The following is a 24,660-nucleotide window of genomic DNA, read 5'->3' on the forward strand; positions in this document are numbered from 1 at the left end:
AGCCATTTCTCCAACATTCAAGGAATTAATCTGAATGAGAAGATATTCTTCAGCTCATTAAGATTTGTGAGGCACTACTGGTTCAGTATAGTTTTAAATGAACATTTAAAGGATTTTAATAGGTTATCAGACATTTATATTTTAACATTATATTTTAGCATTGCTAATCACAGTATCATGTAGAAATTTAGATGTGATAATTTTTAAAACAGAAGTGCTTGCAGCCTAAATTAAGTAACATTGATTCAAAATTGATTTTCACTTCTGCTTGAGGTACAAATACTGGTAAAAGTGAATTGGGAAAGGAAATAATACCTAAACTCTTCAGTGCAATCCTCCAGCCCACGTCTGCATGGTGCATATATAATTCTGTGTAATGCAAGTTCAGTGATATAAGTACCTCCTCATTACAGTGATACACGTGGTAATGAAGCATTGCATGTTGTAATGCAAACTTCCCTCCGGGGACACGAGGCTCATTTTGAAGTCTCGTATCACACCACCTCTCCAGGCTGAAATCTCTGCAGAGATGAGATGGCTTTGCTATTCCCCGGCCTCCTATAAACTATTCCAGGAGATCAGCTGCCTTTGATGTTGCAGAATTTAGTGGAGAGGCAGGGAGGTGATATTTATGCCAGTATTATACGTGACACCATGTCTGCATTTCACATTTGGGTCACTGATTAAGTGGATTTGTTCGTTGGCTCACAAAGGTGTTTCGTGTTCCAGGTGGGTGGTGGGAGAACGTGCGAGTTAATCTCCTAGAAGTGCAGGTAAGCAATCCCATAATTTGTGTACTTTACAATGATCCAGCTGAGAAACTCATCCAGGAGCATAAAAGAGCCCTGATGACAAAAAGATAAGCAGCATATGTAAGTACAATCTTAGAACAGAGCCTTTAGCATTAATAGAATATTTGGTAGGAATCTCATTAGGCTGTAACTAGAATTTACATACCAAACAATACTGTACTAAATCTTTCCTTAAGGGGCAAAAATGAAATGTAAACCTGGCTTCTTCCACCCTTAAGATATTAAATGGAAATAATTTTATTTTTTCATCTTAGACAGCAGCCACAGCCTTTCTTTTCCTTCCTTTGCTGCCTTGGCTCTTTCTGGTGCTTTGAACCCACAGTCCTTGGACCATATTCAAACCAGTCCTCTATGGTGCAATATATACAAATCTGTCCAATCTTCATTTTCTGCCACCCAAAAATCTCCCTTTTCTGTGGGAAATCTTTTTTGCCAGCCATTCAGTCCTTACTGATTTTCTGTCACTGGAAAACAAAATACGCTGTGAAGTTCTGGAAAATGAAGAGCTCTGCAACAAGGAGGGGACAGAAAATATTTCAAACAATAATTACTAAAAGAGACTATATAAGGAGCATAACTGAAATTGTGAAATGCACACATACTGCCTATGAGTTTCTGCAAACAGGAAATCAATTCCATAGTTACATTTCCAGGGTTTGCAGCAGTCTTTTACACTACACCCATTGAATGCTCCATTTCTTTCAACTATCGAGGTTACTGAACTTCAGATACACTTCTCCTACTGCGTTTACAAATCAATTAACTCAAAAGAACAAAGCTTTTTGCCATGCTAGAGAAGTAATGCTCATTAAATTTTGGGTAAGGTGCAAAGACAATTACTTCTAAAAATGGATGAAATTAATTGCACTCTTGCTTGCTTTTGATCTTGTGCAGCTTACATTATGCTTGTTGGTTTTCTTCCCCCTCTCTTGAATGTGTTGGTGTTCCAGAGACAGACATGGTGATTTAGTGATTAAAACAATATTTTTTTAATAAATTTCAGTGTGCCCTGGCTGCTCTAAACATAATAAAGCTGCATAAAAGAGTTATCTGAGGTTTGATCAATCCTTGCTCATCACTGTGTTATTCAGCAGAGCATTATGCAGTGTGGTCACTCTGAATCCTAACATTGATTTTTCTGTGGTACTCTTGGGGGTTTTTTGAACCTGTGGTTTTGGATACCTGGTTATTTATCCCTGAATAGGGCTGTACTCAACCCGAATTTGCCTTTCATTCAGCTAATTTGGGCACAAGCACACACTGAGCGTTGGGCACTAGGCAGCCCCGTGTCTTGGCAGATGGGAGGGATGGAGATTTTGCTAATATTCCTGCAAAATAGGGTCAGACAGCAAAGCCCATATGACCAATGGTGATCTCTTGTTTAGTGCTGTGTGAGATCTGGAGGCAGCTGATCCATGGTCATCCATCAGCCAGAGACTGGGACTTGGAGGGGATGGTCTGAGAATCCAGCCTGCTTTGACCTCCTCAGGCCTGTCTGCCATCAGTCAGTCTTAGCACAGCTTTTAAATCTTAGTTTCTCCCACTCCAAAGAAACTAATACCCCTTATTTCTCAGGAAAAATAGTGGGGATTAATTAACGCTTTTGAATTTATGGTATTCATGTTAGATACTAATTAGTGCTGTAGATACAATACACTTGCTTTGGTATGAAGTTTTGCAGAAGTGGCATACACATGTGCTACTTGTTTAAACTTTTTTAGCTCCCAGTTGATGGCTGTTCAGAAATGCATAATGACCTAGCAAGTGCCTTTTTGAAAGAGCACATTTTTGTTGTTGTTACATGCTGGTTTTATATGATTATTTTTTGACAACAAAACCACTCTTCTCAGTAATTTTTTCCCTGCAGTTGAAGTGTGGGGAAGTGGACACTTCTTGATTTAGCACGTAATTATTAAAGATCAAGACAATGTCCTTTAAATTACACACAGGAAGAGGAGTAATATCACAAAACCTAGTGCTAAGAAGATAAACATTTTTCTGAGAGTGGCTGCTGTTTTCTGAGAGTGTTCCTGCGGTGAATCTCATGCTTGATGACCAAGTACCTCTGGTCAGTAGAAATGTTGGCTGAGTATTTAACAGGATTGTTCTTTTGCTTTGCCTGAATGTAGGCGAGATGTAGATTTCTGTGGATACTCTTAGTTATTGAAAAAAAGACTTGCAGATTGTTTCTTTCTTCTCTATGCAGTTGGGGACAGAAGCAGGAATGGGAACCTCAGTGGGTGTTGAGTGGGGAGGAAGGAAAATTTGGGATTGCATAAAGAATATTTTCCATCTTGAGGTGCTCAGAAATGTTTGAGGACCATAGGTTGTCAGGACCACTTTTGAATCAGAGAAGAATTTTAGGAAAAGGAGTAGTGTTTAATTCCTGAGTTGAAGGACAACCTGTCCTTCCCATGATCTGATTTTAGACTCAATAAATTGCTGGGGAGGTATTTTGTGTGTTTATATTATGACATTCAGTAGTTATTAAACATTTTTTTTTAATTCTATTCCTTTTCCTCTCATACAATTACATAAAGGAAAGGAGGGAGGAAAGCCCCAACATTTCTCCCAGTGAATTTTACACAGAAATAAGAATGTTTCACAATAAGGAGATTTTCCTTATGAAGTGCTAATCCAGACTAATGATGAGAATGAAAATTTTTTCTTTAGTCTCAGGAACCTCCATCTACCCAAAATGTAAAGGTTAATCATTGCAATCCAGTGAAAGATCTTAAACCACACCAGTAACTTATTTTAAGGATGGGGAAACCTAGACAAAAATGGCTGTCCCATGGAGACATGGTTTAGTAGCATTACAGTAAAATGATTATAAAATCAGAGAACTCTTAGGTTTGAGTCCAAACATTGTGTTTTAATCTATATTTGTGGTGAGGGGCTATAGATATAGGGCAAGGGTGGAATTCTCCTAATGCAGCCATTAATCATAGAGCTTCACAGATCACAGCTCCCTTTTCTCTACCAAGTGGTTTCTGCAGGCAAGTGTATTAGATGAGGATGAGGCAAATGCCTGTTGATTAAGGGCTGATCTTGGAGTTCAAGTCTTCATCACCATGTTCCTTTGCTATATGATTGATGAAGCTCAACTATAATTAAATTTAAAGCCATAGATTTGGCAAGGAACAGTATCCATTAACTGGACTGATGTCATTTTATCTCCTGTGATTCATTAACAAGTGGCACTGTGTGCTTCCTACAGTTTACCTGATGTCCTAGGACACTAAAGGTAATGGTAAAGGTCTTGGGACATTAGGTTTGTTTATTTTCTTAATATCAGTTTAGGTTTGACTAATTTTTGGCTGTTCACAGAAGAGGCATAATGTTCTTAGAAGGTTTAGTATTCTGTTTGTGATTGTTTAACATTCAGCATCAATGATTTTATTGCACAGACGTTGACATTTTACTCATTGTCACTTTGGTGTTCATGCCAGGCTCTTGCAAGAAGTGTATTTTATGCCAGGTGTCAAATAACCTTTTGTCATCCTGCTGAATGAGGCACTGCTTTTGTCCTACAGTCAAAAATTACATCCAGATCTTATGAACATTAAAAAATATCCATCTTCCCTTCTGCCTTCCCCTCTGACACACACCCAATTTGGCAGGGACTAGCAGTGCTTCAGAATCCATACGTCCTGCTCAGAGTGAGAGGAGACGTGCCTCTCATTTCTTGAGATCATCTCAGGCCAATTAAAGACCTGTGTGAAGGAATAGATTTTTTTCTGATTTATCCAACTCTTGGCTCTAAGGATGATTACAAGACTGTACAGCCACGAGGGCTCCTTAAGTAAAAAATGTGTTAGATTCTGGGATTTGAGGAGGTCCAAGACATACGAAATTTTGCCTATAAATAGCTGTGTGCACTAAACCCACCCCTAAGGCTCCATGTGCCAGGATGTGTAGGATGATTGTTCTGAGTCATGCTTTCAAAAAGAAAAGCCAGAAAAAAAGAACATGAGACAAACCTGTAAATCCTTTAATTAATTCAAGAATTATTTATGTTAAATTATCATACATTTGCAGGATTACACATCTGCATTTTTCTTAACACACTCAACTATTTTAAACCTAGCAGCTAATTCCTAATTTGCTTTCATATATTCTTTGTAAAGGCAAAGAAAAGCTTAAGAATTCTTATGTAAACCAGATCATTCCAGTGCAATAATTTTATTACAGCAATCCATTACACAGCACTTTGGTGACAAAAGAGTATATCTTGGAAAAGCAAATCTTGGAATTTGTCAAGTGTTGTGGGAGGGGGCTGTTTTCTTTCAAATCTGTTTTATAAGCTTCCCTTTCCACTTGGCTTTATTCTAAATAAAATGAAGGGGGGAAAAAAACCTGCCCATGTATAAATCAACATGCTCTTTTTCTCTACGTAATTCAGCCAAAGAAATTACTTAGATACTCTTCTATAGTACTTTACTGCATTCCAAGAAAAAAAACGTTATGATGCAAATATTACCATTTCTTTCTGCAATAAACCTGTCATGGGATTTGAGTTATTTGCTTGCCCTTTCAGGAAAAATAAAATAATAATAAAAAAAAACCAGAACCAGAAGAACTTAACACAGAATGCAGACCTGATTCATTACAAATCCCACATCCCTCTTTTTAGCAATTGAGCCAAGTTTAGAAAAAGCTCTCATCAAATCAGGGTATAACAAGCAAGGGGCGTGGCTTCTGTAAATGGCTTTACTTAGTGGAAATCAAAGGAATTAGACAAACTAAGCCCAGCTGAGGAGCTGGCCATCCTAGCTACATTAAACACTTGTGTCTTACTTTCATCTCTCACCTTTGTATTTGACATTTCCTTCTAAGTTAACTCCTTGTTCCTCCTTTTTTTGGGTATATATTTTGCAATTCTTCCCACAAGGACAGTTTCTCAGCTGTCTGTTGTCCCCAGCTCTGTCCTTCCAAGCAGAGGAATTTTTTCCAATATTCCAGTGTGACTGTGGTCACATCCAGTCATTTTCCATACATGTATGGATCATGTGCACAGCACAGTGAATAGAAATATAAATTCCTAGAGAGCAGCCATCATCTGCACCTCCTGTTTTCTCAGATTCCTTTCCCTAGAGTGTCAGAAATTGCTGTGTGGAGGTGATCACAGACCAAAGGTGGAGCTTTGTGAAATGTTTGCTGACAATCTAAATAACCAACATCTTTGACATTTAGTGCACCCCTCTGCCAGGCAAGGCAGCAACAGGCCCAATGAAACCTGAGTTACTGAGGCATGACCTGAAACAATATTAGCTGTCCTTGATTATGCTCTGAGTTTTCGTGTTCCCCTCCTCCCAGTGTGATCCTGTTAATGGTTGTCTAAGGCTTGCTCAACAACTAATGGGAAATGAACTGACTGGTAATTTCTTGCTGTGTGTCTGCTTGGCCCCATGCCAGTCTCCTGAAATGATGGTGCTAAATATAAATTTTCATTACACCTTCTTCAATTTCTGTGCTTACTTCATGTAGTATTGTTAGATGAGCATTGTTTGGCTCTGGTCTTTTATGGCTTTTATGAACAACAATCAAGTTAATTGACACTTTGGGTATCATCACCTTTTCTTTTGACTCCTCACCATCATTTCCATGTGTTGAGTCTTAGGCAACTGTCTGCCCTCTTCAGTTTTAGAGAAAGGTACAGGAATAATTGCTGTATAGCATTCCTGCTCCTTTACACCCCATCACCTTTCTTGCCTGTCAGTTGCTAGGTGTATAATTATGCCTAAAATATCTCTTGGTATTAGTTGAGATGCTTTGCACTATTTGATGTTCATTTTTAAATTTGAAAAATGAAAGTATTTTCATTTTTCAAGTATTTTTATTGCCTCAGGCGCTTGTTATCATTTACATAATCCTCCTGTATTCTGGATTCCTTCTACCTTTTGGTGCTGTCATTTTATCCTTGATAGAGTTTTCCTCATCCTCTGCTTCTGCACACCAGCTCCAGTTCCCATTTGTGACATTCTGTAAATGTTTTATTGGAACAAGTATAGGCAGTAATATCCTTCCTTTACTACACTTGATTTTCTGGACTCTATTTAATTCACATCAATTTTCTTATACTCGCCTCTCCAAAATTTACCCTTTGTAAAGCCCATTGTTTTTCCAGTTTTTTCTTAGCACAATCTAATGAATATTTTGTTTATGCAGACATGGTTTGCTTTCTAAATCCACAAGAGGCTTCAAGGAAATGCTATCTCTTCTCAACTGTCTATTTTTATTCAAAAACCAAATAAAGTGGGTTGCACATTAGGCTCTCTCACTGTCCTAAATCAGGAAATAATATTTGTTACATGTGAACTACAGCTGAAAGTGGCAATAGCCACCTAAGGTAATTCCAGGTGATTTAAAATTGTGGTAGCTTTAAATAAAAGGCAGGGTAAAACAGTAAGGAGATTTTTTTAAAAAATTGAAAGCAGAGTTCAGTCATAGTAGGATAATTTTCATATATCTGTTGGGATTAGATTAGTCACTAATATAGGAGTATTTCGTTAGGGCAAAATATGGATTATTACCAATTTGATGTGCAAGCAGCCTACTCTCGTCTAGGAATATTTTGTCACAGTCACTGGCCATAAAAAATACAGAACAGTGCTGAATTTACTCCTAACTCTCAGAACAATATCAAGTTTAGTTGCAAAGATAATTTAGTTGTAGATAATTAAAAAAAAAGTTTTAGCAAGTGAGAAGTGTAACTCAAGTAATAACACTGACATTTCTTTCCCACAGTTCAAATCTCCTTCTTGGTGTTGAGGTTCTGGGGCATCTTAATGGTTTATTTTTACAGCCATTGTGATGCCTTTCAGCAGGGAGAGGTGAAATTTACACTGTTGCCACTGATGATCTGTGTTTTCCTATGGTCTGCTGCACATCCCTGACAGGCCACTGAGTGTGTTCAGAGATTTGTATCTGAAATCTCTTCTGAAATTACTTTAATTTTGCAGTTTGCTCTTACAAAGTATCACGTGCTGGGTGAAAGAAAGAATGATTTTAACTTCCTTTGTGAAATGTAATGAAAGTTTGAGAACAAGACCCCTCGGAATGTGAAGTTACCATTAAATTAACAGCCTTAATGTCATTGCAGAGCAATGTTATCAGCTCTAATTCCTGGGACAGATCCACTGTTTTGCTCAGTGAATATTTGTGTTACTGCAGTTTGATGGTTGCTGGTTCTATTATTCTTTCAGATATGCTATTTTGAGGGATTTTCCACTCACAAATGAATATTTTGGCATAAGACAAGGCAAAAAAAGCCAACCTGACTCTAAAGAGAATATACTAAGCTCAATGCTTTTACAGAGACAAAGGCAAGAGTGGAAACAGGTGCTTTAGTCACTCGATGTTTGGTAGAGCTGTTTGTAGTAGCAACTTCCAAAATAATGAGGTGTCACCAAGCTCCTGCTGACATGAGAGAAGGGCAAGCTTTGCCTTCTTTCTGTAATGAGAAATCAGCCTCTTCCTGCCTCCCTCCACTTTGTATTTTTCTGCTGCCTTCAAAACACTCTGTGCAGCCAAATAATTGTTCAAAGTTATTGCCTGGGGATTTTTGTTATTTTTATCCCCCTCACCTATTTCTGTGGATAGAAAGCATATTCAGGACTCATCACCACCTGCTCCTTCCTGTAATGTCACTTCAGCTGTAAACCACCTGCAAGTGACATGGCTTTGCTCATTAATGCTTTAGGTGGTCAATGATGTAATCACTTGACCCTCAGTAGATCAAGAATTCCATCAATGAGCTGTGAATTAGCTCCCATGTGCTCTACTCAATTTCCTTCTCTGTCTGTGGAAAACACATCTTTTTAATGAGGACATAAGGCTCAGCTTTGCATATAAGGATCAGTGTTACACCATTCCTTGAAGTATGAAAAATGGGTTTTTTTTCATAATTTCTTGTTTGCTTTGCCAGTTTTAGACATGTACTTCTAGGGAGCAGTTTTAATATTTACCCCAGTGGTTGAGAGCACCGTATCTTGAACAGGAAGATGAATTTTTTCTGTGCTACAAGTGGGGACTAATACACTATTTTAGACTAATTGGATATGATATATTGCATGTGTCCCTATGTCTACAATATCTAAGTATTTTTTACATCCTCCTAAGCTATTAAGCAAAGTATTTTACAATGAAAGAGTGTTCCACAATTTAATTACACATTTTGTACAAAATATTTCCATTTAACAGTTCCAAACTGTCTCTTCCCTTTAAGTATAACCACTTTGGCTCAGCTCCCATTCCTAACAATGGGAGTGTCACATGAAGTCCCTAAGTGTTGAAAAATTTTTTTTTTTTAGTCTCGATTTATGAAATATGTCTTCCACTCTTTATCTTGCACTCAGTGTTTAAATTTCTGGGATGGGTTCTACTACTGTTTTCACAGTGAGAGCAATGCAGGCAGCAGTGACTCTGTTTTTGCCATAATGTCTTTGCATTCCCAGCATGGTTTGCAAATCCCAGCACCCTTGCTAGAAGTCCAATTCTTTTTTTGTCTATTATTTTTTGTCTATTATTTTGTCTATAGTTTAGATCATTAAGCCAGATTAGGAACCCTTATTCCTGACAGCCATTCACAAGCAGGTATTTTGCTACAGAAAACTGACTTGAAAGTAATTCTTCACACCAGGGAGGGGGAAAATTGTGTGGCTAACAGTAAATATGTCTCTAAATATGAAGGTACAACTGATTTCCTTCTCACTGGTTTTGCAGATGGAAGAAAGACTTTTATGAGACTGATCCAATATCTCCAGGAGGAGAGTTCTGGGTGGAAAAAGGAAAAGATCTTCATGTGCAGACAGAAAAGAAAAATATCATAGAGGGGTTTTTAAATTTATCCTCATGCATTCCAGAGCCTGGACAAAAGGAGGCTCGTGGGGACTTTATTGCTCTCTACAATCACCTGAAAGAAGGTGTAGGCAGGTGTGGGTTGGTCTTTTCTCCTGGGTAACAAGTTACAGAGTGAGAGGAGATGGCTTCAAGTTGCTTTGGTTGGGTGAGTTTGTGTTCAGATGGACTATGAGGAAAAAGTTCTTCAACAAATGGTCTTGGAAGCATTGGAACAGGCAGATGGGATGGTGGAGTCCATCTCTGGTGGAACTAAAAAGTAGATGTGGCACCTGGAGACAGGGTTTTGTGGTGGACATGGCAGTGCTGGGTTGGCAATCGGGCTCGACAATCTTGGAGATCTTTGCCAACCTAGAGGATTCTGTGATTCTGCAAAACAGAACTGCCTTGGCAAATCAAGGTACTAAGGCAGTACTATGCTGTTGCTAAGCAATAACTAGACAGGTTTTGTGCAATTTTCTACCTTTGGATGGGTGTTGCAGCTGGTCTGGGTCTGTTATCTCACAGAAGTCCTTATCTGGACAGTTAGTGGCAAGAGACAAGGGCAGTGAGATAACAGGAGCACTACAATTAGTATTAATTGACCTACCTCATCAAGAACACATGCCTTATGTTGTTTGTTTGACAAATCCTGGCTGTATGCTCCAGAATCGAAATGCAAACAATTTAAGGTATCACACTGCTTCCACATGAAGCAATCACTCAGTTTCAGATGTTAAAAAGGTAATAAGATGGGAGGAAGGAAAATAATTAAGCAAGCAAAAGGAGATAAAGATGTGAAAATGGTTTAAGGATTAGGATTTTGTCAATGTTAACATCTGTTTCCAAATATTAAGAATCTAAGGTCCTCTATAATTAGTAATGTCACAGGTTGGGCTATGTCACTCTGACTTCATCCTTAGTATATATTCAGACCAGAATATGCTATTTACCTTTTCAAAACCAGCATTATTAATGTTATTACATTTGCTGATGCAATACTACAAAGTCTAACCCACAACTTAGCAAATATTGGGTAAAGTGGTAGTGATTCCAAAGATTATGGGCTCGCTGTAGCCAGCGGCAGGTAAAATGCACATTCAGCGGGCTTAAATTGTTTTGTGCTGTGGTTATTTGATCCAAAGGACTAATTTCAACTTCGACATCAGATAACCAGAGGGGTTTTCTTCCAGAACATGAACATCGGAAGGGTTTATAAATCGGGCCTGGTGTGCAATTAAAGCTTTTGGAGATGCTAAGTAAACTTTCCACTTGGATGCCGAGCCGACTCCTTCTGACATCTGAGCGCGCCTTTTGTGAGGCTCATTTTTTTCAGTAGGTCAAGGGATCTAAGCCTTAAATGAAGCAGGCTCAATGAGACGCAGCTTTTCATTACCAGCAGGATCATGACCTTGCAGTGTATATTGAATTTAAGTTTAATACTGTAATGGATGAGACTTGTAATAAAAATTGCTAGATGTTTTGTGGATGAGTAATAAAGAGTAGATTAGAGTACAGGACTTCAAGACTCCATTCAAACAATACTGAATTTATACTATCTTTTGGCATTGCTTTTATGGTTTGGAAACCTTATACTAAAACTCAGGCCTTGTCCATTATTTAATTACTTTGCTGCGTTTTTTGGCACTTTCTTAGTAGCTTAATAGGTAGTTTGCATAAATGCTACCACTGTTAAATATCTGTTTGTGCAGCAAGGAAAGCAGTGGTGTTCCTTCTGTCCTAATGTATCACTTAAATGGAGATAAAATAGTGATTACACTTACTCTTTAGGACCATAGACTTGGATTTACTTGCGGTTCCTGCTACATATGTAACCATTTTGGCAGACTCATTTAGGTTTTCAGAAGATCCTGGTACTTGCTGCTACGCTTACTCTGACTTTAAGTGGAGTTTTATTTTATGGTCCTGTCATTAACCTGCTCATCCCTCACCAGCTGTAAGTGTGAGCAATCCCTAGTGGAAAAAAGAAAAAAGAAAAAATAAAAAGGAAGAAAAGTAAGATGCTTGAAGCCTTTAAAAGGGCATTAAAGGCTGTATGGGATTTTTCTGTTGTCATGATGTCCGATGTGGATGTTCTCTGTAGATTAAGATATGAAGGTCAAGCAGGCAGACTAAAAATTAAGGTTCTCAATTATTGAATTTATTCTAGAGTACTAGTGACAATGAAGCCTTCAGAACTGCACAGGAGAAATGAGCTAAAAGAATTAAATGGCAATACAAATTCTTCAGACATCAAAGCTCACAAGCTCATAGGAGGTTTCCTTTCATGCTGGTTAAACACTTCTAAAAACCAGCAAGATCTCCTTAAAATAGGTGCCACTTCCTTGAACTGTACAGAGAGTTGAATCTCTTGTTTGTATTTCTATTACTAATATTATTTTGTTGTGTTCTGCACTGCATTTCGTGTCAGGGATCACAATAATGAAAACTCTTGACGTAAATTGTTGTTAATTATCACTGTAATATAGTGCATCATAAATATAATACTTCCTCAACAGTAACAACAAGCCTAAGAAAGTTAGTAACTAGCTTTGGCATGGCATGAGATCACAAAGGAGAAGGACATGTTAAGATCAGCAAGGTAAAAGGAAAAAAACTTCAAGTTTTCAGTGTAAATTCAAGGAACCATGACCTTTAAAAAGTTTTCAGAAATTTGTCTGTGCTCAGAACAGACACCCTGCAAGTATATCATAGTTCTTTATTTCACTTCTCCTCTCTCACCCTCTATCCATATACCTTTTCAGCTCTTGAAAAATGCCAGTGTAAATGTGCTGTGAAATATGTCTGCCACATAAATGTTCCTTTTCTTTTTATCCTTCATTAGGACATTGTGATTTATAATGACCGGCTGTTCCGGATTGTGTCAATGGCTCTGGAATGGTGGCATTACTCTTTGGATTGAAGCACAGGACAGGTACTGGCAATACAAAGCACATTTGGCTTGGCAAACATTGCTGAAGAATAGCTGTGTCCTCCTTTGGGATGGAGCAGCGAGACTGAGGGGAAGATTTAAGGTGTCCTTTCAGTTTTGGACTATTCCGGTAGACTTTCTGTGGGAATATTCCAGTAGACTTTTCGTGGGAAGACTGTAGCCTGTACCAGGGAAAGGCTTGGAAGAGGCAGGAGAGGGTTTGTTTTGGCAACTTTCAGGTGGATATTCCCTGGAAGATTCAAAAGCTCTCCTGGGAAGGCACACTGTGCTGAAAGGAGGGAGCAGAGACCTCTCTAAGCCCCTCCATCCCTCTCCTACCTGTGTTAGGAGCAGCACAAGGCATTTAGACTTCTGCAGAGTAAAGCAATGACAGGCTTGCAGATGGAGAATACTAAAAAGAAGTTTTCTTGCATTTTGGATGGAAAGGGAAAGGTAGCTGCTAGCCAATTCCACTGGTGGAGCTTCAGAGCAGCTGCTCATAACCAGCAGCACAGCCCGAGAGGTGAGGACCTCTGCAATCTGGTAGTGGCACTGCTCAGCTCCCTGCTGAAAGGACCAGAATTCTGCTTTTGGGAATCTAATCTTCCTTTTTCTGCAGCTAATTCTGTAGCTGTCATGTTTTGATGGTAATGAATTGAGATGGCAACCAGTACCTTGGTCAAAAAGGGACAGAAATGTTGAGAGGAGCCAGTTGTGATGAGTGCTGTGTGAAGGATGAGGAAGGGCTGGGTCGTTAGTGATGACTGATGCCAGAGCAGAAGCATATAAATGATATAATGAAGTCATACATTAGGGCACAGTATGAAGCCCCTCTCGACCTGGGAAATGTATCACCAATCAAATTTCTTTTCTCTTGAAGGTCTTCTCTTAACCTTGCAAGGAGGGCTTGATGGGAATTTCTGTCAACTCTCTGCTTGCTTAAATGTCACTGGATGTTTTAATTTACAGGCATTATCAGCCTGGGAGTGGTAATGGTCTGGCTGTTAGTGGAAAAGAAAGCTTGTTATCAATATTAGGCTCTTTATTTGGGATCATAGGTTTCTTTGATTTGGTTTACTTTAGAAGAATAATTCTGAGATATTTAGAGGAGCACAACACAAGGTCACGATGAATTCAGCACAATTATTTAATGATTTAAGACAGCAGGAGAGCCTAATGTGAAGCCCATTTTACTTTGTTTTCTTGAATAAAAATGAGCTGTTGAGAGGAGCAGGCTGAAGTTTCTGATGGCTCCTGTAAATCATCTCAGCTGTCAGTGGCACACAGCAGCTTTCAAAGGAGAATATCAGCTGCTTTTTGTACTTGTTCAACTATTAAAATAAAGTCCTGCAGGCTCAGAGTGGAAGCTGTCCTGAGGTATTTATGTGCCCTTTCATGGCTTTATCACCATCCATGCTGCCTCCCAAGGTGGATTAAAGCTAGAAGAAAGGAAATGTTTTTCTTGTATTGGTTTGTCTGTCTGGTCTGGCAGGGCCAGGAGGGCTTGGCCCATACTTATATGACTGTGACACTTGATGCAGTCAGTGGCCACCTTCACTCGCCAAAAGCTTCTGACCCTGTCCCTGGGGAGCCCTGCAGAAGGGAGGCTGTGCTGGATTCTGGAGCTGGGCTGGGATTCAGATGCTGTGCAAAGGGTTTCAGATTTCTGTCATAACACCTGACAGGCATTTCGTGTCTGCCTTCCTGCTCACATGTGACATTCCCTGCTTCTTGATTCACTCAGTGATTTTAGCAGCTAGCTTAGATCATTCCAAGCATCAAACTACCAGGAGAAGGCATTTGATGCTTCTCCTCATGACTTGGGTTTTTTCTGGTGGACTACTGTGCTCCATTCAATATTTTGCATATACTGAATAACTTGTATTAATACATAACATCCCAACATTGTAAATACTTTGCTTCTTTTGGTATATTTGATTTAATGTGTTATTTACCTGCTAAGTTTCACTTTATCTGCCTGTTTTTATTGCATTAAGGGCACCGGCTTTCATGAAACTGGTGTCTTATTTTTGGTATGTTGCATAATCTGTGGAATTTAGTCTATTTAAAAATTGATACAGCATAAAAAACTATCTTGTACACGTAATAACTTACAGTAGAAAAGGAGGTGCAAGTTTGGTGCACAGGTTCTAAATTATTTACATTTTCCATAAAATGGATTGCAGAAAAATCCTGCTTGTAACTTTCTCCTCTGAGTTTACCATTCTTCTGTCTTCATCCCATTTTGCTTGTTTTACACAATTATGTCAATGGAACAATCAAATATTAAATCTAGATGAGGATAAGGATTTATGCTTTCCATTGTAATTCACTTAATATTTTAATTTTCTGTCCTTTTAAACCAAGCATCATCTTTAAAGAGCTCTGTGATAGAAGGGCTAAGGAATCACTGAAGACATTAGGGTCTGAAACAGGAGCCTGTTTTCAGTCTGGTCATTTCATCACTACAGAGCTGAAGGGGAGAGGTTTGGGCTATGAATCACTGAAAACACCAATTTTCAACAGGAAAAACAAATATACAAAATCCGATCTTGTCTCAGTAGATGTGTTTCTTTCATTAGGAGCCAGACACCTCCAGGTGTCCTCTGCTTTCGGTTTGATTTGAGTCAAAAAACAATTTGAGAAACACATGTTGGTTGCAATAATGATTGGTCAGAGTGTCTTTTACTTGGTTTTGTGGGATTTTTTTTGCACTCAGGAATTTTATTATGAATTTAGCAAGGTGTATATATAGGAAATGTGTTGCTACTTTTTTTTTCTGCAGCTGGTAAATCTATGTACCTTCAGAAACTTCCAGTGTAGGCTAAGATATGTTTTAATCCTCCTTCACTAACAAGTTCATGAATATCTTGAAACTACCCTTCACTGTTAATGATGCAAAATTTCCTAAAGAACCAATAATGAGCTGATAGGTTTCGGGGAAAAGATGTTTTATTTAGAGGGATTTGTTTAGAGAAATCTTTTTTCTGGCCAAGTCAGATCAAACATGCTGTGAGTTGCAGGAAGTTTGGTCTAGGAGCTGGTTTGCTCTTTTATTTATAAAATGCTTGCTTTGGGGATGTTTCAGAAGGCAGGTGTGAGATGAGAATTGTGTATATGTGTTGCTCAACACTGGTTTAAGATTTTTCCTTGATTTAATAAGTTATATGACAAGATTTTCCTTTTTATTAACTGTCGTTTTTCTTTCACATAAAGTGTAGGTAATGTCACATCTGTATAAATCAATATAACAATGACATTATGTGTGTATATTATTATTTAAACATTGCTCTCTAAGGCATAGTTTTGTCAGTCATATTTTATAGAGAGTTTCTGTAGATTATTATCATCATTACAATCTTACAGTGGAAAAATCCTGCAAATCCCCAGTTTTTGGGTATTTTGATGCTGAAGTACAGGTAAATAGTGACAGGGTCTCTGAATAACACAATCCTATAAGCATTACAGGAAATAAAGAATGAAGAACATGCTGCTTAAAACACTGAACAAATGAGTACTTTGTAGAGAGCATATTAGTGCACAGAATTTTTCAAGTCATTTCCTGTGAGAGGCCCCCTGTGAATTTATGCCTGGAAATGCAAAAATGTTAAAATGCATTGGTGTCCTTTGGAAGCCTGTCAAATGCACATTTTGTGCTGTCTTGAATTATTACTTATGTGTATATTAAGCAGGCATCAAATTGTGCTTAAATCAAAGATAAATGACTGCTGGTTTGGATGGCTTTTTCTGAGAACTGCCCAGAAAGGAGGGTGAAATTGGAAGTTGTATGCAATCATGTTTCTCCAATGTACAATGGCATAGACCTTATAATACATAAATCTTCTTTTGGGTGCTATCTAGTTCAGAATGAAGTCTCTAAATTTTCCTTCTAGTAAAATTCTTTCACAAGCCAGATGCAATTTATTCTAACGTTGATTTGATGAGCAACATTTTGTAGATCTCAAATAATTTTCACCCAAATTTTTACTCATGTGCCCCAAACACAAAGAGGACAGAGATGAATAATTGTTTTCCCCCTTTCACATTTTTACCTTATTCCATCAAGGCATTGTTAGGTGAACATTGTGCCCAGGTTAGTTTAATTGCAGCAATATCTTGTACCATATATAATCCTTTCTCGATCATGATATTTTTATGGAACCTAATACAACCTAGAACATGTGGACAATGTTTATTATACTTGGTGTCCTCAATAATTCTGTTTAATACACTAAAAACTTACAGATTTTTTTTTTCAAAATTTATTGATACTGTCCTAACAAATGTGAGAACTTTTAGCCACAGTTATGTTTAATCACCAATTATCATAAGCTTCTATTCCACCTTGTGGAAGCACAATCAAACCATTCCCCCTTGTCCTATCACTTGTTCAGAGTCCCTCTCCACCTCTCATGTAACTCATTTAGGCTCTGGAAAGGGCTTTAAGTTCTCAGAGTTTTTCCTCCCCAGGTGAACACTCGCAGCTGTCCCAGCCTGGCTCCAGAGCAGAGGGGCTCCAGCCCTCAGAGCATCTTTGTGTTTTCCTCTGGCCTCACTCCAACAGGTCCATGTCCCTTTTATGCTGGGGGCCCCATCTCACTTCTTCATTTCTTTCCATTTCAGCTTCTCACAATGCAAAACTATTTCGTATAGGCCCATTGCTGATGGTATCAACTACACACATTTTTCTTTTGTTTACCATAGAATGAAAGTACTGATGGGGATGTTTGGTGTAGAAACAGAGCTGCCAGCCCGAAATGCTGAAAAGTGGTGGTTGTCAGCAACAAGCTTCAGTTACCTCCCTTAGGATGATTGCACACATCACACTGACAGGACATTTCTGCTGATGCTCAGTCTAAATATTCATGTGCTGTCCTTGGTTCTTGCCAGCTCTCCCTCTGACACTCTGTGTGTCTGTACCTTTGGAACTGCTGCTCTTTTCCATTCTCAGGGCTTTATTCCTTTCTTGATCAAAATTCTTGGCTTTCTCTTCTGGGGACAAGACCCAACAGATTCCATATTTGCAAAACTGAGGGTTTTCAAAGCTGGTTCTAGAACCTTTGCTCCTTGACAATTTGCCCACACCCAAAACTCCAGCACCTCCCATTTTCCAAAGAATGAATGGAACATAGTGAGGAGATTGGTTAAAGGCTATAAGAATAGATAGAAAGTAACTTCAACTTTTTAAACTTAATTTTTGAATTATATACAGGACTATACACCTCTTTGGTATATCTTAATTGCAAATTCAAGGGTAAAAATTCAAATAATGATGATAAGTGTCTGTCCCTGAATATATACACCTGTCATTATGAAGCAGTGCCTCTGCATGCCATTCTATGTTCTATATTTGCAAAAAACATGTCATAAAGATGACTATCTTTGCATGTCTGGAGTTGCATGAATCAGTAAATTGTTTATTTTCTCAGTGGGAGTTCACTCAGGACATTGAGGAGCTATTTCCTCCTAATTAGTTCCCTTGAGTCCTCTTATAAAAAAACCACCTTAGGCTTCAAGGAGTCTGTTTGGGGTCATTATTTTCCTGATAAATGTACCCCCCACCACTCCAGATTTCCCAGAAGGGAGACTGCAGCGTAGAAGAATGTTGTGCTGCACAATATATTCCATGATTGGTTCAAATTACTCAATTTACCCTGTATTTTCAAAAAAACCAATCCGAAATCATCAGTCAGCCACATCCTACTTCCAGCGCTGATGCCAGGCAGTCATTTTCCCTCAGAGCATCATTGAACATGAGCTCTCCTCAGCTTGTTTCTTACTTTGATGAACTGGATGGCTGCAGGGACTGTTCTGAGATTTGAGACATTTCATTTGAGATGTTGCTGGGTTGTTTCCACTGCTGATAGCTCTGTAGGTAGGGAGTGGACAACGCTGATTTTGCTCATACCAGGCAGGGATTATTGACCTGTAAAATTTGCCATCATATTTTATCAAGCCACTCTGAGATGTCGTTTTGTCAGATAGGTGTGCTAATGCAAGGTGATTTATCTTGTCTAATCTTTGAAAGGTAACCTGCAATCAAACATCAGACAATGCTGAAAGATATTGTCAGTTATGTAGTACATGCTGAAGAGACAAGAATTTTTGTTTTGGTCTTTAGATCAACAAATTTTTGCTCAAAAAGAAAACTATATCTTTCATTTTAGACTCAAATTTTTGCTGCATGTGGTGTAAATGTGTTCATTTTCACCTGTCAAAAACCCTTTCATGCTCTGTATCTTGTGATTATTACACTGTGATCATTCCTTGATGGTTGCTCACCTCTGTGATTCAGAGTTGCCAAGTTCAACCTTGTGTTTTCATTGATTCTTCTGGTGCTGAGCTGACTCTAACAGAGTTTTAGGCTGATTGAAACACTGGGCTTAGGCTCCCATGGCCTAAATCCCCCCTAAATCCCAGTGTTTTATTTTGGCCTCAGCAGACTCCAAGGCAGTTGGGTAGAGCAGGCATTGCCAGTGGAATTGCAGATGTGAAACTCTGGACTGTAGCAGGTGTGCTCATGGGCTCCTGCAGATGTTTCACACACATCTGTGCCAGCCCCACTGCAAAATATGGACAAATCTGCTCTGAAAGTTCTGTGAAGCTGGGACTGCCCACCAACAGCCCCATCACCCAGGAGTGTAACCCACAGGGGGCTGGGGAGGGAGGAAATGCTGCCTTGGGGTAATTCTCCTTTTAACAAGGCAGAATTCTTCCTTTAACAAGGGCTGCTGCAACATCCCCTCTGCACACAAATGCTTCTTAACCCCTCCCTACCTGACATCACCTTTCCTGGTTTGTTTCAGTGGAAGTTTGTTTGATTGAAGCCTGAATGATAAAAAAATAAACCTTTTTATTGATAGGAGATGCCCCTTTTTAAAAAAAAATCCTGTGACTATAAAAATGTCATCCAGACATCTCTTAGGTTTCCAGTGTGAGCTTGCAAGCCTCCCTTGCAGTCTGAATTTCACGTGTGCAGCACAAGCCCAGCATCACTGTGAACACTGAGAACAGCTGTGAGCAGAGAAAACAAAAAGCTGGGAAAAACAGATGCCTTTCAATTTGTACATATTATTTAATTCTGAACTGACCCATTACACAGAGTTAGGTATTTTGTTTTATTTGCCCACCTTAGGAAGCAGCTGGAGCAGCAGCAGCAGCCGGCTCAGGCTGTGGGGAATGCAGCCACAATTCCTGCACCCTCTACTGGCTGATGCACACACCTCGGAGGGGCTGCAGGAGTTTTTTTTCTCAGCTATAAGAATAAATTTCTCAGCTGGAACAATAACTTTTGCCAGCAAAAATTTTAGAGCATCATAATTAGTAGAAATAGGAAATTTGGGTGTTGTAGTTGTCTGGAATAGGAAAGGAAGTCTGAGAAATAGAAAACTAGAGAATTCTTTCATTTGCCTAAGAAACTAGTTTTTGAGAACCACTGTGCTCACTTTCTACAGCAAGGGAATGCCAAGGTTTGGCACACAGGAGGAGACTAAGTTGTATTTTGCTAATTCTGAATTCTAGAGATATTGTTCATTATATTCTGCAAATGCCAGATGTGAGGGGAGAAAAAGTAGTATTCTGCAATCAAGACCTAGAAATTTGAAAATTAAAATTCAAAGTCATGTCTTTCTGGGTGTGGGATTCACTTCAGCCACAGATGAGTATTACAAAGTATTTGTCTAGGTTTAACTTTCAGATGGTTGTAGCTGATCTTGCTATAAAAAACAGCTGCAGTTTCAAAGTCCACGTAGAGAGCACTCTGTGGCATGACCATGGTGTAGAGAGGATCATAGACTCTCCTGGGTTATGACATCAATTAAATAATAGACTTCTAGGCTGCTGCACTTTCTCTAATGCTGGGAGGTTTTTTTATTTTTTTCTTTATATTTTAATTTTTCTTCCTTGTCTGCCCACATGGATGATAGCTGAGGCTTCCTGAGGTTATATTGCTCCTGCCACAGCAGACAGAGGTATCTGCAGATGTTTTGCATAGAGCAGGGGTGCTGTTGATGTGTCCAGTTTTCCAGGGTGCCTCACCATGTAGATCTGGTGCTGTCCCGTGTCTTTGTGCAGCAAGAGACACGAAGGCTCATAACCAAACATGCACCCATTAGACAGCTACAATGAAGAATTTTGATGTTGCTGCTTTGCTATTAAATCATTTGGACTGCTAGATTTTAGAGAAATAGTATTATTGAGCTGTAAAGAACAGCTTGCTTACACTACAGTGAGATTTTCAGAAATCACAAGTGATTTGACTTGCCTTCAGTTTATTTTCTTAGAAGTAGTTGTATTTTCAGAAGGATTATTGCCCCTCTCATTGCCAGTCAGAGATGGTGCGTCTCTGGGTCCTTCAGTTCAGGAGCTCTTCAGGTGTCTTTGCCTTGGAGATCATTGGAAATTTCTGTTCTCCTTGCTTTGCCTGCGTGTTCTTGCCTGTACATGTCAATTTTGTGTCATTTGTCATTGTGCAGTGAATCAGATTCCCAGACATGACAAGCTTTAAGACTTGCAAAGATAAGCAGGTGAACGTGTTAGAATATTTGTACAATGTTATTTTCATATTGATATCATCTCCTGGACTTCCCATCACCAATGATGCTGATTAATGCCTGCAAAATACAGGAGTGTGTCCTTTATCAAGTGTTTTCCCGCCCTGCTCATTATTTCCTATGGCTTATTTTGGCAGAATTTCATTAGCACTCCTCATATTGACTCCTCCACATAACCAGTCGGTCCCACACAACCCTCTGGCATGCCTGGGCTCTTTCAGAGGTCTCTCAATTCCCTGCAGGAGCATGGATGGGTCAGTGCCAAGCAGCTGGGGCTGGCAGAGGCTGCCTCTTGACCTCCCTCTCCTCCCCAGCTTGGGAATCCCTCCATGCCTTCCCCCTTCTCCTTGGTATGGGAAGATTGTTTCTGCCCTGGTGATAAAAAAATCAAACTGGATTAGACAGAGTTAAAGGCAGGAGAGATAAAAGATTTTGCTCAAGGTCTCCAGGGGCTCTGTCCCTGCTCCCAGCCCAGCACCCAAAGCCCAGCACACCCCAGCCTCTTTCAGATGCAGCTCACACCAAGCAGATTGGAAGTGATTTACTGCTCTTTAGGAGTGTTTTCAAATTGCATCTTTTTCGGTTGTCAGGAATTAACTGCAACTGCCTGAGTTTTAATTAATGGATCATGTTATTTGGTGCATCTGAACAGAAAATTTAGGGCACATCCTTGGCTCTTTTGGCCAGTAGCCATGATGAGAGCCAGGCTAATTACATCGGTCACCAAGTTATCGGCGCAATCCTAACTGGAGGCAAACACATGCCAAGAGAGGCTGGTAGTAAAATCATGATGTATTTCACAGTCATCTTATTACTGACTGATTTAAATAAGGGCCTAAAATGCTCTGTCAGTACAGAGAGTGTCAGGGTTCCAGCAAGTCTTAATTCACAGAGGTTCAAGCTTTCCTTGCTTATGGAAAGTGACTGGTGAAAAAGGAAAAGGTGTGCCACAGCAAAAGCATGTGGGGAACAATTCACTGCTTATACTTGCAAATGCTGACAATCCAGGTCACATGCTCTTTTTTTTTTTTTTCTTTTTACTGAGTTTAAGTATTAGGGAAGAACACTCTCTGATGAGGTTCCTCTGACTTCCATTTCATCTCATGAAGTTGGCCCATAGCTCTCTGTCATTTGCTTGCTGGGTCTAAATGAATATAAACTGCATGTAATAGAGACTCAAAGCAGCAGCTCCATCAGGGAATGTCCCTGTGTGCTTTCAAACTCAGCACGTTGGAAGTAGAATACAGTGTGTACTCAACATTAGGCTTCAACTAATTTAATTAAAAAAACTAGAAATTGGTTGCTTTTCACGTAATATGAACAGAAAACTCTTTGTCTAAATGCTTTCCATAATTTAAAAAAACAAAGTCTAGCCCCATAGTTTCCTCTACTGGGTCACTGCAAACCAAGGTACTTCTGGATTATGGCTTCAAATAACTGAAATTTTGGGAAGGAACAAAGTCATAAAACTCCTCTCTAAATGTATTCCCAGCCACATAAACAAGGAAATGGATTTTATAATTAATTCAGAGTTCCCTGGCAAGCACAGTGTTGTAATGTGTTGTAATCTACTGATTAAGTTCCAGTAAGAACACTGGCAATGGCTTTTTTTATCAATATCTGTCTTTTAACAGCACCCAAAAGAACGTGAAATTCTGACTCTCAGAATAAACACGGGTGGATTGTGCTGGATCTGAGCATCCAGTCAACACTTGGAGAGGGGTGAGTCTGTAGGAACAGGGTTTGTGTCATCCTTGGGTCCTGTTTGCTTCCTCTTCTCGTGTCCTCTAGCACTGTGTTTTGGAAATGCTGTACTTTACACAAAATTGCTTTTGGGAAGTTCAGGCTGAATGGGAGTTTGAAACATTCCAGCAAAGCTTTTAATCCAGTAGGATTCTACTTCACAGAACGCTTTGCCATCCATCAGGCCACTGGTCATGGCTGTTAATTAAATGAAAATGCAAAATAAATCTACAGTGCAGAGATACAACACAGCCAATTAAACACCCCAGTGCAGGGTGCTAATGATAAAAAGCGAAAGTCACCAAGGACGACCTGTGTGATGTCAGAATACAAATCCCACCAGATTTGTGCACAAAATGCAGGGCTCCCATCGTGGGTGGGAGGAAGAGGATGGGTGTCCCTGAGCACTGAAGGGCAGCAGAGGTGGTGGTGAGGCCATAGGGGATGGGAGTATTGGGGACTTGTGAGGAATAGAGGCAGCTAAAGTCAGAGCACTCAGACTAGTGCTGCTAATTTTCTTGACTCTTGATATGTGAAACTCTGACCAGTCTCAAGTGAGCCCTTTGCCGCACAACAAAGAATTGTATTTTTTAAAAATGTAGTTGTTTTAGTATAAAAGAACAATACAATAAAGCAAATGATAGCCATGTTTGGAGTGCCTGAAGGGCTGTCAGGGCCCTTTGTGCAGATGTCAGGGCATCTTTGTGGAGATGCTCCCTGAAGAGGGATGGCCTCTTTAAGTGGCTCTTCTTGGCAAAGTTCAACCAAATGAATGGCAATAACTCAGCAGCTACAGCTAACTACAGCAGCTCATAGGCAGGCATTATAATTTCATTAAAGATCTGGCAATCCGGGCAATCTAACCAATATAAATGCACAGAGATGAGCAATCTTTGGTTTCGTGAAATCAAAGAAAATATTTAACAAAGTTATTGCAGCACACAACTTAATGAGCTGTCTTGAGACAAACAATTTAATGAATATTTAGTATTTTGTGTATGTAAACAGTTCCACCTGTTCTACCTATTAGAAAGGTTAATTTTTTTTGAGAAACACAATCCGATAAAATTTATATTTGAAAGAAAAACTTGCCTGTCTTAAGCTACATATTTCAATAGCTCATGAAACTTGTGTTGCATCAAAAACTTGCCTACCTTCAAAGCCTTGGTGCACACTTTATGTACCTCAATGTGCATTTTACCTTGGATAGCTAGTTGGGAGCTTCTTTCTTCTTTTTAGCTTTTGATTGTATGTTTTGCTCTTTTTGGAGGTTAGTTGCTTACAATGAGGGTTGTATGAAGGGTTTCATGTTCTTAAAATAGAGAAAATGAAGCAGAGGGGAATTTTAGACTATTGCAGGATACTGGCCTTTGAAATTTCTGTGGATTTTCAGTCCTTGGAAATTTAGCTCTCTCCTCATTCTTTCAATAAATGCAGATAACACAACCCTATCAAAACTCAGCCGAGCTAAATATTAAATAATGCCAGTCTTTAAACCAGTTTTGCATTCCCTAGATTGCAAGGAAAGTGTAATTCTTTCTGACATGCAGGGTATTAAAACAAAGTTCTAAATCAATTACAGGCACTTCTTCCCTTGTTCCAAATGAATCTAAACACTCTTTACACATTTATATGTAGGCATAAATGTGTATATCATAGAATTGTTTGGGTTGGAAAGCACCTTAAAGATCATGTAGTTCCAAGCTTATATAAATATTTATATTTACATATATAAAAGTGTGTGTGCAAGCCACTTAGCTTTTACAGGCAAGGATGTCCT

At 39.1% G+C, this 24,660-nt stretch overlaps 1 protein-coding gene across 1 annotated transcript in view; it reads left to right on the forward strand.

The window, feature by feature from the left end:
• Positions 1-24,660, forward strand: part of NLGN1 (neuroligin 1) — a 375,596-nt gene that overhangs the window by 38,537 nt on the left and 312,399 nt on the right. The window contains exon 2 of the mRNA XM_059479156.1: positions 12,499-12,588. The gene's annotated coding sequence lies outside the window, so the exon portion shown is untranslated. The remainder of the gene's footprint in view (positions 1-12,498; positions 12,589-24,660) is intronic.

Source organism: Ammospiza nelsoni, chromosome 10 (assembly GCF_027579445.1).
Source record: "Ammospiza nelsoni isolate bAmmNel1 chromosome 10, bAmmNel1.pri, whole genome shotgun sequence".
NCBI classification, from domain to species: domain Eukaryota; kingdom Metazoa; phylum Chordata; class Aves; order Passeriformes; family Passerellidae; genus Ammospiza; species Ammospiza nelsoni.